Source organism: Ornithorhynchus anatinus, chromosome 14 (genome assembly GCF_004115215.2).
Source record: "Ornithorhynchus anatinus isolate Pmale09 chromosome 14, mOrnAna1.pri.v4, whole genome shotgun sequence".
NCBI lineage: Eukaryota > Metazoa > Chordata > Mammalia > Monotremata > Ornithorhynchidae > Ornithorhynchus > Ornithorhynchus anatinus.
In genome coordinates, this window is record NC_041741.1 from 36,247,562 (window position 1) to 36,263,593 (window position 16,032).

The 16,032-nt window shown below is 39.3% G+C and overlaps 1 long non-coding RNA gene and 2 other non-coding genes across 7 annotated transcripts in view; all 3 read left to right on the top strand.

The window, feature by feature from the left end:
• The window catches only part of LOC120638818, a 98,042-nt gene extending 93,528 nt beyond the window's left edge, over positions 1-4,514 (top strand). For all 5 annotated transcript variants that reach the window (XR_005660792.1, XR_005660795.1, XR_005660796.1 and 2 more), the window contains 2 exons: positions 3-161; positions 271-4,514. This is a non-coding gene — a long non-coding RNA (uncharacterized LOC120638818). The remainder of the gene's footprint in view (positions 1-2; positions 162-270) is intronic.
• Positions 3,588-3,696, top strand: MIR135A (microRNA mir-135a). Its single transcript, NR_034858.1, has one exon. It is a non-coding gene; the product is annotated as a microRNA mir-135a (primary transcript).
• MIR7430 (microRNA mir-7430) lies at positions 4,265-4,320 on the top strand. Its single transcript, NR_127419.1, has one exon. It is a non-coding gene; the product is annotated as a microRNA mir-7430 (primary transcript).
• Positions 4,515-16,032: the final 11,518 nt, after the last annotated feature.

A 16,032-nucleotide genomic window follows, 5' to 3' on the forward strand; every position in this document is an offset into this window, starting at 1 on the left:
AGGAGGGTAATAATGAAGGAGTCAGTGAAGGAGGCCAGTGCCATGAGGGTTATCTCACAGCTCCAGATGCTGGATAAGTTGAAGGAGGCAGAATCGTTTTTGGATGACATTCAGAAAGGCCTGAGTGATTATTTGGAGAAGAAAAGACTATTCTTTCCAAGGTAAACAGTCCATTTCATCTGTCAGCTGTATATATACATGTATATGTAGTGCTATAAAAATCTGTTTACAAAGGTATCTATAAAGTTCATTTTTACTGTCGTTTTATAGGTCTTTCTCCCCCTTCTCTGACCAATGGTGCGATCTGTGAAATCCTTTCTGAGACAAAGAATCCACTCTGAGCCCAACCACACCTAAGAAATGCTTTGAAGGAATTGCCAAGCTCACTTTTAATCATGAGAAAGAAATTACCCACATGGAGTCAGCAGAAAATGAAAAAGTAGAGCTCGTGCTGTGAATAATTCCAGCAAGTGCCAAGGGGCTAGTTGAGAAATGGCTTCATGAGGTGAATATCCTTAGCTCTTACTTAGGGTTTAGTTACTGAATAATCATTTTCTCTTTTAGGAGCTATGAATATCATACCTGTATTTCCTAACTAAAGAGCTCTTAAAGCATTTGTCAGGATGGTGACAGATTTAATATCGGCTCATCATCGTTGCTATTTAATACAACTGACTTTTGTTGGAAAGACTCAGGGTAAATGACTGTTGAGAACTGTGTGTATTTGTGTGCCTATATGTGTACATGTCCGGTATTTTATGTCCCTGTGTATATATATGTATCTTTGTTTTGTCTCTTCTTTGTAATAAAAATAGATTTGTAGGACTGGCTAGCAAGTGGGTTTCCAGATGTGGCCCAGGGGGATTGATTTGTGGCCCAAAAAAAAAAGGAATATGCTATTTTATGATGAATGGTTAATCTGAATTTTCAATACATGTTAAAGGAGAAAAGGGTGATCCCACATTGATGAGAATAACCTCTTCCCTTTGGGAACTGTGATTCAAATTAAACATCAGTTTCAGTGTGAAATTAGTTTGATGGCCTCTCTTTTGTTTGCTTTATTCATCCTGTTGTGTCTGTGCTCATTTAAAATGAGTCCCCTTCTCTAAATCCCAGTTTCCCTCTGCCCCATCCCCAAGTTTTTACATTCTAATTTGTGTATTTTTTTACTGTAATTATCAGACCTCAGAATAAATGGGTTTTTCCCCCTTCTTCTTCTAGAAACACTCACATCTTTAAATCAGTTTTGACTGATAGGGGATTCTTCCTATAATATGACTTGCATATCTCCCAAAATAATACATGCCCTTAATCAAAAATTGAACTGAGAGTTTTGTAACGAAGGCTGTTCTTTTAAGGGTTTTATCGTTTTGTTTTAAAAGACTATTTAGGTTGAACTTTGGCTCCCAAAGTGACTTTTGTCCCACACCAAGCTTATGCAGGCCGATTAAGAGCACCAATTTTTTTTTTTAAAAGTTCTCTTGAATCCCTAATTTTTCACAATCTCGTCTACAAGATCACCATGCCAACCGAGAGCAAATCTTCTTTATATAAGCATACACATTGAAACAACTCATCCAAGTTAGAAGAGGTTCAGCACTGAATTTATAGAAACCAAAGATATTATTTTACCTGCTGTCCAGAAGGAAAAAAAAAATGCATTATTTCCTATGTCTATTCATTCCTGATGCCACACTGCCTTTCTTCCAAAAACAAAACAAAAAGAAGTCCCTGGAATTTCAGAACAGTGATAGATGTTTTACCAATATGGCCCGGCATATTAAGCCTGGTGAGAAAGGAGAAAGAAGACCGAAGGAAAATCAAGAGGAAGGGACTATTCTTTCACTCTCTTCAGAAGGAAAATCAACAATGGGTGCCTTAACTCTTTCCCACATCAGAAAGAGAGGGATTACGGGGACAGTCAGGGACTGAAAAGGTGGGGTTGGTGTGGAGCAGCTGTGTTTATTTTAATACATCTCATTTAACCCTCACCTCCAAACAAATTGAAAGGTTTGGGAGTGCATTAATCTGGACCCAATTAGCATCTCTTTCTCCCTCAAAAGTGCAACACGAGATTAATGAATATAAACTAGACTTTCAGATGCAGTCTTTAAATCATTTGCATGTTTTATGCATGATAATTGAATTTATTTATGCACTTCCTTTCATTTAATGACTTCTTGGTCTTTCCAATGCGGTACACGTAATCCAGGCCCCCTTCCAAACAGAAAGAGTGATTTGATAGTTGAGGCAGATGAAAATAACTTGGTTTGACCCTATCGTGATAGATAATATGAAGATATTTCTGATTTCTAAAGTCAAATAATACCCCAAATTTATCTACAAATATAGAATTGGATATCGACAATATCTGGGAAGCAGTTTTGCACGACGGTAAATTTGCAGACCAAGTTACTTTCAAAGGACCCCAAAAGGCAAATTATGGAAATGGACTTTTCAGTGATCCCAAAGAACTGTGTTTAGAATTATAGGGGTAGTGGTGGAAATAAAGAATGCCAACCTTTGTTGAACCTGAATCTTCTCCCTGAGTTGAGGCAGAGTGGGATTTTATCAATCCACAAAGGAATGCTTCCGTGCACTGAGCTGTGATGGGGGCGGAAGGGAGAATATCCTATTCTCCCCCACGTTCCCAGTGTTGGATGTGGTAGGAAGGATGCGTGCCTTGGGGGGCAGGGGGACGGATGGTAAATGCTGGCCATGATTGTGCCACCATTCTTCCTTTCCCCTTCCTTAATCCCAGCAGGGCTCAAGGAGCCTAGAACAGGAGGGCAGTATAGACAATCTCTGCCTGAGTAGTGATTCTCCATTTGAAACAAAGCCGTTTCAAATAAGAAATCGAGATGTTGGCAGAGGCAGCCTTGTGCCGCGCCAGGGCGTCTCAGACAGAAGAGTGGGGTCCGTTGGGTTGCGAGGCTGGAAAATCAGAGTAGCAGAGGATTCAAAGTCACCTTACTATTTAGCCTTTTTAGTCTAGGAAAAGCACGAGCCTTAAAAACAGGGTCACGGTGCCCTTGGGCTTAGTGATGGTGAGCCTTCTGCCTCACACACACACTGGCCCAGTAGCCGAGTGATCTTTCGTGCCCTAGTGGTTAAATCTGATTTTTTCAATTACACAGAGATGGCTGAATCCTTCCAGGGTGTAGTTGTTGAGCTTGTTCCTGTGAGAGGTGTATGGGCTTGTTAGGAAGCTGTGTGGGGAAGAGGTGAAGGAAAGGAAAGTGGTAGACGCAATTGTCTTCAGTTTAATCTGTATCAGTGATTTGTCTGTCTCTTGTCTTTTCTGTGTGTTTCAAGATGAATGTCGAAGTGACTCTTTTTTCATGTGAAATTCTCTCTGGTGTCCCCCCCATTTCAGTGAATTAAATGGTTGTGCGTGCTGAGTGTTTTCTGGTCTTCGTAGCTAGGAATGTCTCTGAAGGATAAAGTTCCGCTAATTTGTGATGTCACAATTTCGGTGTGTTTCCTGTCACTTAAATGTAGTTTAAAATGTTCAGTAATGTAGCATGAAATTATTGGTTAGTTTTGAAATGGTTGTGAAATCATGTGAAGAAAATAAGTATTGCATCTGATCAAGATAAATTCACTCTAGTGTTTTATGGCTTTTTATTCCTATGTGATAGTAATAAAGTCTCATGTAGGGATGGAAGCCATGAAATACATTGTGAAAAATCATCAACTAAGCTGGGGCCATCAGGATAGAAAACATTATAGTTGTGGAGCTATTTAAATGATTGGAAAATGATCTAGTGCACAGCTTTGCTAACTTCCGTGCTTGGTTTTTCTTTAGTTTCTTCATCCCTCACTCCTTTATAGTTTGACAATTAAGGAAATTGGTTTATGAAAGTTGATTCATCATCTTAATCACTGATTACATGAACATTCAAAGCCCAATCCTTTCTGTTTGTCATACTTTTTTTTCATTTGCAATTAATGAGTATTTTAATTAAGAAACACTAAACCAGAGATTTAGTCAGTCTTATAGGGAGCACTCTTGTGGATTCATTCTCAAATTCACATTATTTCTGTTTAAAATAAGAAACCATCCCCCACCCCCAGCTTTTCCCCCTTTGGCCTATAATCCAAGTTTCTTTACTCCTGCAAAGGAAATAAAAAGCAACAAAAAAAACCCTGTCCCATTACTTATCACCCCACCTACACCTAACTCCTATCCCTTACCCCATAGTCAATAGGTCAAGACCTTCAAATAGCCTATTTGATTCAAATGGAGTTATTTCCCTCAAACTGGGCAGATCTCCTCTTGAAACTAGTCTAAAAGCAAGGGAGGGGAGTTGCACCTTTGAGAGCAGAAAGAGTCTTCATGAGAATATTTCTAAGAGGACCACCATCCCATATATTGCTTTCCAACATAGGCTTTCTTAGTTTTTTACCTTATTTTGCTGATTGGAGAATTCTGGGAATGTTTTCTTATTAAGCATTCAATCATATTCCTTTTTACAGTTCTGTATTTTTTCCAATAAAAATTATTTCTGATACTTTGCCTCTTGTCAAAATATCGGGGGATCGGAGGGGTGGGGAGGGTTTGTCAAAATGGTGGAACAGCTCTGTGAAATAATGCATTTTCTACTGAAACCAACTACTGAGTGATAAGAAAAAATACATTTTGAGCCAGAGAAAATAGAATGGACCATACAAAATAAAAAGCAATTGGATTTCTATTAAAAAGCAACACAGTTCTGACCTGATTGTTGAAGAAATGATTTCCAAAACCTCATGGTGTTGCTCTCAAGAATGGTAACCAAACCAGCCCCCAAAATATATATATTTTGTTTCCTCACTCATTGGTCAAAATTCTCTTTCTCCCTTACCCTAAGAATTTTAGAGAAGCAGCCTGACTTAGCGAAAAGAGGCTTTGGAGTCAGAGGTCGTGAGTTCTAATCCCGGCTCCGCCTCTTGCCTGCTGTGTGACCTTGGGCAAGTCACTTAACTTCTCTGTGCCTCAGTTATCTCATCTGTATAATGGGGATTAAGACTGTGAGCCCCAAGTGGGACAACCTGATTACCTAGTATCTACTCCAGCAATTAGAACAGTGCTGGGCGCACCGTAAGTACTTAACCAGTACCATAATTATTATTATCATTATTAAACATTTGTTCAGGAAGTGATGCCTTATTCATGCAAATATGGCCAATCTGTAACTCTGAATGGATTGCTGACAATTTCTTTTAGACTATGCCATTTGACAGCATATGGCACCAATGTGCAAACATATGTAAAAACATGAAATGTTAAAAAAGGAATTTGCAGAAAAACTAAAGATTTGTTCCCAAAACGTTTTCCAGTGTTTCATGCACTCATCTACTGAAAATACATCCAATCCTAAAATTCTCCACAGATTTGTTTAATTATAGAAACTGAGCAAGGGTAGTATTAGATATTAGTGGTTAAAGTCACTCTCATTTTTTTCTGTTGACTCTTAATGGGCTTTGACTAGTTTTCATTAATCTGGGCTATCCTTTAAGAAGTGATCTAAACTTGCCTAATTTTTTTCTTTTTTCTATCAACGTTTTCATCTGAAGACGTGTTTATTCTTCAACTCCTTGACTGATCAATTCAGCACTAGCCCAATTTAGAGAAGTTGAGTTTTCATCTTGAATAGTTCAGCATTTTAAAGTTGTCTAGGATTTTTAAGCTCTAGTACATCAGTCACAGAGCTCTGTGACTTTCTGCGCACTTAGTTTATAGGGATGCTTACTATGAATTCTAGAGTCAAATGATTGCAAATTTGATGGCTAATGCCACCAAAAGATACCTTAAAGATACCTTAAAAACCCACCACCTTAGTGTCGATGATATTGAAGCAAAAGGGGGAAAGGAGGTGACAAAACTGTGGTATCTACAGCCCACCTTTTGATGTCTGTCAGTGAAGCCCAACTGGCCATCTCACCCAATAAAAGCATTTCAAAGATGGAAGACACAAAACCCAGATGATTTGGCTTTACATTTCTGCAGGTGAACTAGTATCATTCAGCAAGAAAATTGCAGCCTGGCCCCGCTTGAAAGAAAGCAATGATGTTCTCCCAATTTAAGCTATGGGTTCTAACAAATGTTCTAACAGTAACAAATGTGACATTCCAGGAGTCTTAACAAAGGTAAAATAATTCATATGCTGAGTACTGACAAACATTTTGGCTAAAATGTAGCTGCTGTTTCCATTTGTTTAACGAAGACTTGGGCAGTCAAAATGGGAGGGGAGAGCATTTTGCAGATGAGGACAATGAGGCATGGAGATACGAGGTGACTCACCTAAGGGCACACAGCAGACAAGTGGCGGGAGTCAAGATGAAAACCCAGGTCCTCTGTCTCCCTGCTCTTTCCACTAGACCATGTTACTTCCTCCAAGAAGAATCTGGCTTAGTTCCAGCAACCTGGAGCTTAATCTTGCCTTAACAGTAGTAATCATGGAAATTACTGAGCACCTTCTGAGTGCAAGGCACTGTACTAAGCACTTGGGAAAGTACAACAGAAGCACAGGACCCATTCCCACCCACATAATCGCCAGGACAACGTAACCCTGATTACCATCTCCAGCCCTTGGAGATCGACTCTGGGATTTCTGTGGGAACTCTCAATGTCCCATAGCCTCTCCCAGAAGACTACAAGGATCTTAGGTAAGAATGGATCCAGTCAGGATTATCCAAGTGTTCAACAACCATCATGGGATTGGAACAACCATAGAATTTGGTACTTCAGATTTGAAGGCTCTAGACTATTGCCACATAAAATTATTCTCTTGATATATGCTACACATAAACACATATACAAATATACCTTAATCATTAAAAAAATCATAGTTTGCCCCCTACATATACGTAAGTATGATCAGAGAAACCAAAAGCATTTTGGAAGAAATGGTCATAAATGCACAATATGTTTACATTTTCTTCTTCAGGTTTTTGAGTTCCTTTAATACTGAAAATAATTCAGACTTTTCAATGATTTGAAATTGGAGCACTAAACATTTTTAGCCCCAGTATTTTAGGCGGTATGGGTTTTGCAAACCCCGAACTGAATAGAACATATTATTATGGAAATCATATTAATGGAAGAGTTCTGAATGTTTTTTCTTCTATTTTACCATTTCATCTTGATGGAGTGGTCATATGTAGCTTAAGAAAGAATGGGACCCATGCTATTATGGGACACAGTTACTATGATGTCATTAAATGCAAGTATGGCTATTCATTTAGTGGCATTTATTTAGCTCTCACTATGTGAGGGGTGCTATACTAGCTGCTTGGGAAAGAACACTATGGAAGAGAACAGTAGAGCTCCTGACAAAGGGATCCCACACACTAGAGGAGACATATTAAAAGAAATTACTGATGAGCAAATGGGGATTGAATGATAAGAACCAAAGTGTTATGGGTGTGGGAGTGGGGTGAATAACAAACATTCAAGGGTAATCACTGAGCACTTACCGGGTGTAAAGCATTGTACTAAACATTTGGGAAGGTACAGTGCAACAGAGTTGGTAGACATGTTCCCTGCACACAAGGAGCCTACAGTCTAGATGCGGAGACAGACATTAAAATAGAGAATATATGGGGAAAACTGAGTGCTCAAAGGAATGAATGAATGTTTTGCAGAAGGTATTGAATACCACTGAATGGTATTTATTGAGTAATCACTATATGCAGAGCACTGTACTAAGTGCTTGGGAGAGTACAATATAACAGAATTGGTGGATACGTGCCCTGCCCACCTGGAGCTTTCAGTCTAGGGGGAAGACAGACATTAATGTAAATAAATTATTCATCATATAATTATTTGTAGAAATGTAATAAGTGCTGTGGGGTTGCTCAAACTTCACAGATCCAAGTGCATAGACATTGCAGAAGGGAGAGGGAGCCGGGGAAAAGAAACTTTAATCGGGGAGGCCTCTTGAGGAGATGAGATGTTGGAACAGCATAGGAGCAGTTGGAATGGAGAGGAAAGGGTGGATTTTAACAATGTTGTGAAGGTAGGACCAACGAGACTTGTTGACACATTGAATATGTGGGTTGAATAGAGAGATGAGGTTGATTTCAAGGATATGGGCTTGTGAGACAGGGAAGATAGTGGTGTAGCATCCAGTGATGGGAAACTCAAGGATGGGCCAGGGTTTGGGGTGGGAAGATGAAGAGTTCTGTATTGAACATGCTTAGTTTGAGGTGCTGGACATCCAAATAGAGAAATTCTGAAGGCAAGAGGAAATGCAAGACTGCAGAGATGGAGAGTAGTCAGGGCCGGAGAAGTGGATTTGGGAATAATCATTCTCCTAGAAATGGTAGTTGAAGCTGTGTTGGTGAATGAGTTATCCAAAGGAGTGGGTGTAGATTGAGAATGGAAGGGGATCCAAACTGAGTCTTGAAGGACTTCCACAGTTAAAGGGTGGGAGGCAGAGGAGGAGACTGAAAAAGATCCTGAGGAGTGGCCAGAGAGATAGGAAGGTAACGAGGAGAGGATAGTGTCAGTGAAGCCAAGGTTGGATTTCATTTTAATTAGAAGAAGATGGTCCACAGGATCAAAGACAGCTGAGAGTCTGTGGAGGATTAGGATGGAGTAGAGAACATTGGATTTGGCAAAAAGTAGTTCGTGGGTGACCTTTGAGCATTTTCTTTGGAATGAGGCCAGATTTCAGAGGTTCAAGGAGATAACTGGAGGAGAGGAAGTGGAAGTGTAGTGTAATCAACCAGCCAGTGTAATCAGCTTGATAGAAAAGTTGGGAAAAAAATGTAAAAGTGATAATTGGACGGTGCTATAGGATCAAGGGAAGTTTTTATTGAAGATAGGGGATCCATGGTGGTGTATGAGAATAGTGGGAAACAAGTCATTTGAGAGTGATTTGTTCAAGATAGCAGGCGGAGAAGGGACAACTGTTTTAATAGGGTGAAAGGAAATGATGTTGGAGGTACAAGTGGAAGGGGTGGATTTTGAGAGGAGAGGGAGATGAGAAAACCGAGGCACAGAGAAGTTAAGTCACTTGTCCAAGGTTTCACAGCAGGCGAGTGGCACAGCTGGGATTAGAACACAGGTCTCCTGACTCTCTGTCCTGTGCTCTTTCCACTGGTGCTCTGCACCAAGTAAGTGGTCTATTAATCCCATTAATTGATTGATTAGACCAGAAATGACTGAATTTCTGGTTCACACAATCAGTATGGGAAATAGGGTATATGATTATCATCATTCTATCCCATTTTGTCTGTAAGCATTCACTGTGTGTCATGCAAGAGAAAAAAATCAGATCTCCATTAATATTTCATTTCTGAAGACGCAAGAGAGAATACCTCCTGATTTTTCATGGTAACTGGGTACAGAGAGATCATGAATAGCTGAAAATCACAGAAAAATACAAATTTATGGTTCACGCCACAGCTGATTTCCTAACAAGCAGCGAAATGAACTGGTCTGGATTCCCCCTCCCCTCCTTTTATAGAAGTGTTAATGAGCAGGTAAAAAAGCCAAAAATCAGGCAGCCAAAGAGAGGAGAAAATTCAAATAACCTGAATGATATATAAACTGGACAACGATCTCCAGAATTAATGAGGTGGGTAGTGAGATTTTTCTGATTGAATTGATTGAATTTTCTGTTTGAATTTGAAGTTGATGTCCTTTAAAACTCCAATTCAGTAAGGCAACTGGTAGTATTTATAGCTGTTTATTGTAGTAATACATTCTTTCAGAAGAGTAGAAAAGATGAAGATAGATTAGTCTCTTTCTGGAAAACGCGGACTATGAGTTTTCTCTTTCCACTATTACAAATGAGTTTTTATCCAGAAATTCATAGGGATAGATTTCTAGAAATTTATTCCTGAATTTCCTGTCATTAGGACCATATAGGATATTGTGGGCAAATAACTATTTGTAAATATATCTCCCTAGAAGCAAAAACATTTAAAGGACAATGCAGTGCGTACATATTATAGCTTTATCATAAGCCTGACTGTGCATTATAATAAGTAGCTATTCATAACAATTCATGAGGTAGGCAAGTGATATTATCTCTATTAAGTTTCCGTTAATTTTGTATTTGTTACAGCCTTTTAACTTTGCCCTGGGTTCACAAGCAAGGAAAATTAAGGAAATAGAACTGTGCCTAAAAGAAATTAGAGTTAGGTGAAAAATTTTCCCACTTCAAATTTATATTTCTTTCTGATTGTGACTCATCTGAATCGATTTCAGTAGATTCTGATTTTTAACTAATTTTATTTTTTAATTAGCCAAAACACTCAGTAATTGGTAAGTATATGCTAGTCTTTAATTTTCCTTTCTCCACATTTCTTTTTTTTACACTGTCTTCCAAACAGTCAATAGTGTTTATTGTGCACTTATTTGTGTGCAAAGCTCCAATAGATTAATTTATGAAGAACACTCCTATAAGTACCTCACTTGGTTGGACAGTGGGTTTCTTTCTCCATTTACCAGGCTCTGATCATGTGTCTTCTCTCTGCCTTGGTACTCCTGCCTTTTCCAGATTTTCTCTTTCGTCTGCTACTGTCTTCCAAAAGAATAGAGATCCCCCTTTGTATAAAATAAACTCCTCAGCATCAGTGCTCTGTACACAGTAAGCACTCAATAAATACTACTGATGGATTAACTGATTAATAAGACACTCAATCAGGTCTCTCCCTCCTCCTTCACCTTGCTAATATCCTACTGCTGCTCAACCTGCATACTTCACTCCTCTAATGTCAACCTACTCACCGAACTTCAAATTCATCTATTTCACCACCGACCCCTTGCCCGTGGCCTTCCGCAGCCTGAAATTCCCTCCCTCTTTGCATCGGAGAGACCACCAATCTCTCCACCTTAAATTCCATCCTAAAATCACATCTCCTCCAAGAGGCCTTCCCTATGTCCTCTGCATTCTCCTTACTCTCCCTTCTCTCCCTTACTCTCCCTTACTCTCCCTTCTGCATTTTCCATGCTCTTGGATCTATACCCTTTAAGCACTTGTTACTCATTAAACCCTCACCCCTACAGAAGTTAAGTGCTCCATTTTCTCTCCCTGTAATTTTATTTTAATTTTGGTCTGTCTCCCTGTCCAGATAGTAAATCTCTTGTGGGCAAGGAGCATTTCTTCCAACAATATTGTATTATATTCTCCCAAGTGTTTAGTACAGTGCTCTGCCCACAGTAAGTGCTCAATAAATACCACTGATTGATTGATCCAGACAGAAGGAAGAAGAGCAGAAGGCCTTTCCTCTTGGTGATTTTATTATTATTAGCTGGAGAATCACTCTTGTAACTGTTTTCATTGTCAGTCATTTACCTGGTAGCTCTCAAAGGCAGTGGCCCAGATCTAGAGTGATTTCCAATTATACATCCTTTCTCTGTCTCTCTCTCTCTTTATCCCCCCCCTTATATATCTATATATATAGATATACAGATAGATAGAAATACTTATATGTTTGTAAGTGTGTATTTTAGAAACATATACACATACAGACATTCAGGGATCCACCATTTACAGTTACGATCACGCAACGTGGCTCCTCAATTTTCTACCTATTTAATCTAGAAAGTACACTTCCAGATTTTTATAGAAGGTTTATGTCAATCATTGCTAAATCTGATCCCATGTCAACCTTTAAGTGACAGAAGAGCATATTATAACATGTGTGTGTGAAAGGAGGCTTGTTGACTTGCAAAATTAACAGAAAGTAGTAATTTCTCACCAGTTGGAGAGCAGGGTAGAGAGGGAGAGTATTATGGGGTGAGAAAATGCAGCTCAACAAACAGATATGCTAATAAAGGGAATGCTGAGTAAAATTCTCACTTCTTCAACCAAAATGTTTGAGATATTTGAAAAGGGTTGGACACGTGTCATGTGCTAACAGGCTTTCTCAAACACTTATAAATTTACATGAAGAGTATTAAATTGCTCCACAGATGCTTTCAAGCATTACTGGTCTTTTGGGTAAATGATGTCTTGAGAAAAATTGAAAATATGACCTCTGCCTTGCCCTGGGCACTCTGTTCATCAGGGTACTGGGATGCACCCTTACTTTGACCTGGAGAAAGGCAGAAAGGAAGATTTTGAAGGCTTGTAAATGTTGAGAGGGAATTTTGAATTGTTTGAAATTATCTGCTAGAGAGAGAAGTGTGTGTTATTTAAAAGTAGTTATAGGCTTATATGCCAGCACAACTGGGTGACTGCTGAAATTTAAAGGATACTGTTTTAATCATATACAGTGATGACAATCTCAGTGACAAGAAATTTTATCCCTGGGATAGCAAAGTGGACATATCTGATTGATATTTCAACACAGGGCACTAAAGTATGCAAAGGGATACCGATCACAGAAGAGAATGAGAAATAGTACCAAGGTTCTTCATTACAAAGTTTAAATGATGCAACAGTACTGTGTGAACCTATTATTTGCTGACAGGTGCTTGGAAGAAAAGATGTGCAGACTAGTGCTGTCTTGGAAAAACCTTCACTCCTTGGCCGGTGGCTTTTGAAACCACTTTACTGGTAGGAGAGTTTTGCCTGAGTTTGAGTTGGGGTTCTCTGTAGCTAAACTGATTACCTATCCTGGTTTAGCCAGGACAGTCCCAGATTTTGTTTGGAGGCCTCGCCCAGAATTCCTATGAGACTGTGCTAATGAATGATGCGAGGCTTGAATGTTACCATCTTCTTCCTCTCATTGGCAACGGCAGAAAATGGCCTGCTTTTTCTCATCTCCCTCGGTAATGTTTAGAAAGCAGAGGCTCAGGTTGCTTAAAAATATCTGCTTCTCCCTTCCAATATCAGGACAGGCAAAGGAGAATCCTTTGCAGAACAGAAGGAGCTGAGAAAGTGGGTGAGTGGGGAAGAGAGAGAGAGAGAGGAAGGAAGTAGGGAGGGAGATTATGTGTGTGTAAGCACACATGCACATATATGTGTATGATTTCCTTAGAGAGAACTGGGCTCTCACTAGCAAACAGACCCTAAATTCTCCATGCCAATTCAGACCCTGGGCATGCCTGTTTACCAAAATTGATTCTCAGGCAGAAGAAAGGGGAAACAATGAATGCATATTTCTTACGGGAAACATGTAAAAAGAAGGTTAAAGGAAAGTAGGACTGGCTCAATTGCTCAAGAGACAGCATTAGCCAAGAGATGCAGAAAACAACTATGCTAAATCCGCTTATAAACACCTTAAGGGCTTTGCTTACATTGGTTCTGCACCGACACAAACAGCTACAAAACCAGCATAAGCGTATTAACCAAGAGGCAGGAGCAACAAGCAAGAACTACAGGTGAAAGGCAAAGCAGAAACAATAGCTGTTTCCAGCCGGCTTCCTTTAGCCTCCACTCTTTCTCCTGCTTTGCCACTTCCCCGCCTGTATAAAATGAGGCTGGTGAATCACTGTCTATCTTTTGAACAGTCAACTAGTGATATTTTTTGATTGCCCCATGGAGAGCACAGTACTAGATGCTTGGGAGAGTACAATTCAGTAGAGTTGGTAGACACAATCTCTGTCCACAAGGAGCTTACAGTCTAGAGTGGGAGGCAGACATTAAAATAAATTAAACTTGGATCTGTTACTCTTTTGCTTTTCATATTCACCCCATTCCCAGCCCCATAGCTGTTCTCTTCTCTGCCAAATGCAGGCTGTGTTGTATGCCAGAAACACTTAATATATAGCCAGCACTCATTAACATTGCTTGCTCACAAGCTATTTTCTTTTACGCTGGCAAAACTGGGATGGGAGAAGTATCTTAAATGGGCAGCTTTGCTTTCCTCATATACTTTGAGTTTGATGGGGGAAATAATGCAGCAGAAAAGAGGAATGTTTTCAAAGCCACCTTTTGATCATCGATATACCGTGAAGATCATCTCAACACCTGTACAAAACTTAGCTGAACATAAGCTAACAATGAGAAAGATATTAATAACTAAGGAAAATTAATTGATGTTTGGTTCAGACTTTTGCACAATAGTTGAAGTCCCTCTAAAACTTGATTTTGCTCAACAGACATTTTAAGGAAAAGTGTAAAGTGCTTTGCTTATATTCCAAAGTTACTTTCAATAATCTTGTCTTATGCGGTGGAGTTGTCTCTGACCCATTGCGATGCCATGGATACATCTGTCCCAGAACACCCCATCTCCATCTGCAATCATTCTGGTAGTGTATCCATAGTTTTTTTGGTTAAAAAAAATGGAAGTGGTAGTGGCCCGTTAATAAAAGTGAAATTCATTAAGTCTGGAGTGGAAAGAATTCATATTAACATCTCCTTAGATAGGGTACACTACATTCAGATGGGAGTACAGCTACTTAATTTGAAAGCTAAATTGTATTTTCACATCAACAAAGTTATACAAAAACGAATCATTAAGTAATTGCTATTGTGACATAAGCTTCATGCTATAGTTGAATTACTTTGCACAGCTGCAACCTCAAACTACCTTGAGATTTGCCACATTCTCTAATTTTCTGATTGATTAAATGGATTATTTGACATTTTGGCAGAGCATAGAAATCACTGAATAGCAAACACTCCTTTTGCCGTTCATTATTTCCTCTTTTCAAGCTTAATGTAGATTCCCAGAAACAAAGTGAATTTTTCCTTCAAAAAATTTACTTAAAGTTTACATTTTCCTGAAAATGTGGCCATTTAAAAAAATCACTATATATTTCTCAGTAATTATAATAAGTCTTAATAAGATGTAATTTAAATATCAGATTTTCATATTTTATGTGGCCGTTTACCCGTCTTCCCCTTCAAATAAAGTGGTGGAAAGAAGTCATCCAGAAATTGTTTTATGTCTTAAAACAGACTTGTCGATAAGGCCAAGCAATCTCACGTCATTAAAAGCTTTCACCAACCTCCAAAGTTAACTCCGAAATATTTGAACAGTCGACTCTTACTTCTAACCCTAGCTGTCCACCAACATATTCCCTCTAGTTGCCCCTTATATCATGAGTATGAAAGGATCCTAAAATGTCTGCCTGCCCTAAAGACACTCCCAGTTCATCTGCAAGGCCATACTCCAATGTAAATATCAAACAGAAACTTATGTCAACTGTCTTCAAGTTGGCTCCACCTTACCTTTCGGCTCTCCCCTGTTGCTGTTATTCCCCAGCTTGCTGTCTTTGCTCCCCACAAAACAATCTTCTAGCTGTACTTCCCACTCATCTCTCCTCCTTCATTTCCTTACTTAGGCTGTTCCTCCGCTTGAAACTCTCTCCCTTCCAAGTTTAGGCTGTCCATAGTCAAATGCCACCCCATACCCCTCAGCCTCCAACGGTTGTCCTTGAATAAGTTCCCATCATCCTTAGCTCTATCATCCTTCAACCAATGATTTTTGAATTTATTTACACTCTCCTTAGCATTCAGCCATTTATGTCTGCTCAATTTACTTATTTCAACCATTCTTGCAATTTTTTTAATGTTTTTCTTCCCGTTAGAGCATAAGCTCTCTGTGGGCAGGGAATGTGTCCCTTGGTTATTCTCTCCTTCCCTAGTAGCTCGTACAGTGCGTCTCACCATGAGGATGTTCAATAAATGCTACCAGCAAGGAGTTACATACACTATACTAGGCCCTCAAGAACACACAACAGACGTATGAGACACATTTCCCACCCACAAGGAGCTTAGACACTCACAGAGAATGGTCATTTTCCTCAAAATAATGATTATTTTGTTATGTGTTAAGGATTTACTCTGGGACAAACGCTGGATTAAGCATTGGCGTAGATATATAATAATCAAGTTAGACACAGTCCCTGCCCCACGTGGGTCTCAAAGTCTAAGTAGGAGGGAGAATAGAAATTGAATTTCCATTTTACAGATGAGGAAACTGAGGCACAGAAAAGTTAAGTGGCAAGTGGCATTTGGGGGATTAGAACCCAGGTCCTCTGATTCCAAGGCCCATGCGGTTTCCACTAGGCTACATTTCTTTCCTACTGTTGAAGATGTCTAAAGAAAGAGTTGCCATAACCTCAATTGGATATTTCTTCCAGCCTTTGTTTAATGTTTCTTGATAGGAAAAATTTAACCTGTATGCCTCATGTCTAAA